Below are 4,510 nucleotides of genomic sequence, written 5' to 3'. Positions count from 1 at the left end.
AAGGCTAAGTGACTTGTTTGTGGTCACTCAGCTAGATAAATAACAGAGGCAGGACATAATGCATGGCTTCTAACTACTTGCCCACTCTGTCCTAGCTACTAGCATCCATAAGCTTGCAGCAGACTTTGAAGCTAAGGAAAGATGTGAGGAGCATGCTAATAGATTAAAAGGTATAGGTAGTTATATAGATAGATAAATACCTAGACACACACATCATAATATTTCATGTATTTTGAATTCAACCATCTGGGGAACTCACCTTCCAGAACTCAAAACTACCTGGTTGGTCTATCTATCTATCTATCTATCTATCTGCTCACCAATAATAAGCTTTCTTTTCCAAGCCCCACAGAACTATTCTTAAATTTCACACATCTCAAGTCTTCTGGATTCTTTTCTCTCTGCAGTTGACAGAGGAAGTTAAGACCACTTTTCATTCATTTATTCATATGTTCACTTCTATAAACCTGCCCTGGTGTCTTCTACACAACTTACCAAAACATTCTCAGTCTCTTTCAACATAAACATACACACACATACACACACACACACACACACACACACAGAGGCCTACAGGTGCATGCACGTACCTATTAGTTGTAGCTAATTTTTGCAAATTTAGCTACACGTTTAAAGCATGTTTGTCATATCTTATCCAACATACCTAGGTGTTACTTAGCAAAGATGTTTCTGGTTAGCTGGTCCTTCTTAGTGCCTGAAAAGGGAAGTTATTCTTTTTCTCTCTAAACTTCCCTTTTCTTTAATGTGTCCACATTTTATTGCTTCTCTTCCTCTTTGTTTCTCTTCCCATTTCTTGCCCCTTAAATATCAGAATTATCATAAAATCTGTCCAGGCCCCTTTATTACTCTAATGTGCACTTCGTGTGTGATCATTTTCATAGATAAAACTGAAAACAGTGTGCTGATGACTCACAAATCAGGAACACAGAATTCTCTTCTTGATGTCCAGACCTTTATATCCAATTACCTCCTGCATATATTCACCTGAATAGGCCACTGGCACTTTAAATTCAGCATTTCTAAAACCTAACTCACTCCTCCCCCAAAATCTTCTCTTTTTCTTGTATCTCTAAGAGACAGGCAATGTCACCCACTCAAGTCAAAAAAACTTAAAGTCACTCTTGATTCTTCCCCTTCCCTCAGTTTCCACTTCTGTTTCCCACCAGAATAGTCAACTACCATATCCAATTAGGTCTATTTCCCTTCTCTTTTATTCAATCCTCCACTTGCCTACCTTTTCGGGCCTTTGTCATCTCGCTTTGGGAAAACACAATAGCAACCTCATCTCTGCTCTATGCTTTCCAACCAGGACTGACAATTCTAGTAAATAAATATACAAGATGCCCAATTAAGTTTGAATTCCAGATAAACAATCAATATTTTTAGTGAAAATATTTTCCAAATATTGATGGGAAGACTATAATTTATCCAACAACCCTACAAACACATCTTTGATATTGTCATCAAAGTGAGCAGAAAATTTACTATGGTATTCCTGGTTTAATATCCTCAAACATTCCCCATTATCCACAAGATTGTCTTTGGCATGGCACACAAAACTGTCCATAACCTCGCCACTCTATACCTCTCCAATTTTTCTCACCTATCTCTCCCTTTATTCACAGTGTTGCAGCCCCACTGGCCTCCTTCTGGGTCCTAGAATGCATGGAGCTCTTTTCTGCCTTGGAATTTGCAGGTCCATCTACCTGGACCACTCTCCCTCAGATCTTTGAATGGCTGTCTGACTCTTATTTTTCAGAACTTAGCTAAATGTCACTCATTCATAGAAACTTTCTGTGGGCATTCTATCTATAGTAGCCCCTGGTTACTCTTCACCTCATTCTTATTTCTTTTTTTGATAGCATTTCACAGTCTCAAAGTATCTTGTTTATTTGCTTACTAGTTTATTATATATTCATTAGAATATAAATTCTGTAAGAGCAAAGACTTTGCTAGTTCACCACTGAACTCCCAAGGTTTAATACAGTTCCTGACACACAGTTGGTGTTCAATAAATATTTATAGAACAAATGAATAAATGTATGCATGAATGAACAAGTTAATGAACAGTTAAGCCCTGGAGCCATGAGTTTCTTTTGACTCTTTGTTTATGCCCTGTGCTTCATGCCCTCTCTTAGTCAATTCAGGCTGCCAAAACAAAATACTTTAGACTGGGAGGTTTAAACAATAGAAATTCATTTTATCACATTGCAGAGGCTAGAAGTCCAACATCAATGTACCAGCATGGTCACGTTTTGGTAAGAGCTCTTTTCTTGGGTTATAGATGGTTACCCTTCTCACTGAATCCTCACATGGTGGAGAGAGAGAGAGAGTGAGCAAGCTCTCTGGTGTCTCTTCTTATAAGGGCACTAATCCCAACATAATGGCCCCACCTTCATGAACTCATCCAAACTTAATATCTCCCAAAGTCCCCACCTCTAAATACCATCACATTAGGGATGAGGGCTTCAACTTATGCATTTTGAGGAGACACAATTCAGTCCAAATCATGCCCCAAGTGTGATTCCCTCTTTTCCCTTCTGTGTGCTCAAGAATCACCATTTCCATAGACAGATTTCAAGTAAAATAAATCACTTTTTCCTTTGAAGCTCGCCACCATCCTATGCACCTCTAGTGCTTTACTGTAACTAGTTTCATACATGACCATCTTCCTTTCTGAGACTTATAAGCTCCCTGAAGTTTGTACAAACACTTCATTGTGCCAGACATGTCTGGCACAATGTCTGGTACACAGAAAGAGTTCAATAAATATTCACTGATTAAATACATAATTGGATGAATGAATATTAGCATCTAAGAAGGCAACATAATGTGACTAGGACTCAGGGTAGCCAATATTCATATCATAAAGCTCATAAGAGCTACTCACAGAAGATATATTCTTTCATTCCCTCATAGTCTATTTATAGCTAGTTTTCATGGTATTAATGATTTCCAAGTCAACCTGTATTAGTTTGCTAGGGCTGCTGTAACAAAGTACCACAGATTCTGTAGCTTAAACAACAGAAATTTACTTTCCCACAGTTCTGGAGATGGGAAGTCCTAGATAGGATGTCAGCAGGGTTGGTTCCTTCTAAGGGCTCTGTGGGAAGGATCTGTTCCAGACCTCTCTCCTTGGCTTGTACATGGCCATCTTCTTTCTCTAACTTCACATCATCTTCCCTCTGTAAGTATCTGTGTCCAAATTTTCTTTGCTTATAAGGACACCAGTCGTATTGGAGTGGGGCTCATTGTAATGATCTCATCTCGATTTAAGTATACCTGCCAAGATCCTATTTCCAAATGAAATGACATTCTGAAGTAACAGGGGTTAGGACTTCAACATACGGATTTTGGGGAAACACAATTCAGCCTATAAAACCATCTCTGTTATGCTAATGAGAAAAATGGCAGGCAAGTCTGGTCTAAGCAGTCACACAACAGCAGAAAAAGAAGTGATATCCAACCACCTGAAGCCAAGGGAGAGAACATGGTGGATGTGGGGACCATAAGGGGTGGGGGAAGAACCCAATGAAGAACAAGCACAAGACATTAATAAAAGGATACCAACCAAAGGGCAGCGTGCACTGCTGTTCGTGAAAACACACAGGGTCTTTAGGAAAATATTTGATTATGTGTAGAGTAGCTTATTTAATGGAGCAGGAAAGGCTGTAATACATTTTATAAAGCAATCCTTCAAGTATGGTTACATGGTTTTAAATATTGCTTCTTAAAGGTAAACCTCCAGGCACATGAAAAATTTAGCTACTTAAAAAGACTCAGCCCCTCAGTGGTCCCATTGTTTCCTGATAACTTCAATCTTAAAGTAAATTACCACAGATCATAGAGTAGAAATGAAAAAAAACAAAAGATCAAGTAGTTCCCCCAAATGGGTGAAAATACCAGGAACATATATTCAGATGAGAACCCATATGTGTAAAATAAGACACCTTATACTCTTTAATTCTTGTTCTTGTTCTTAGCTTCACTTCTTTGCCACACACCTTCTAGGACATCCGCTTAAACATCCTGGAAGAGTGAATCTCCATGTGTACATAAACCCAGTATTGGTTTCTTGGAGGTCTGTCAGGTGACTCATATTTCATAAATTTTGCCTTTAACAATTTCATTTGGAAAGAAGGTTTCATGTTTCCCAAATGTACAGTGCGTCTGTTAAGAAACTGAAACAAGGTAAAAGAATGCATAGCTTGTTAAAGCTAAAAAGTGTTATGTTATATACTTTTTGTATCATAAGATTTTTTCACATCATCATGTTGTCTCTATATTCATTTCTTAACCACAACTATTATTGTAATTGCATTAATTATGGTAATGCTAACTGTTTTAACAAATATCCCAAAATATATATAAGGTTCAAACACACGGTCTTGATTATTTGGGATGGCTAAGCTCCTCCTTTGGCAATCCTAACACTTTCATATTTGAAAATGAGTCAAGTATAAGGATATTATATTCCAATTCCAGTTAA

The sequence above is a fragment of the Kogia breviceps genome, chromosome 13 (assembly GCF_026419965.1).
Source record: "Kogia breviceps isolate mKogBre1 chromosome 13, mKogBre1 haplotype 1, whole genome shotgun sequence".
NCBI lineage: Eukaryota > Metazoa > Chordata > Mammalia > Artiodactyla > Physeteridae > Kogia > Kogia breviceps.
This window is presented reverse-complemented; position numbering follows the sequence as displayed.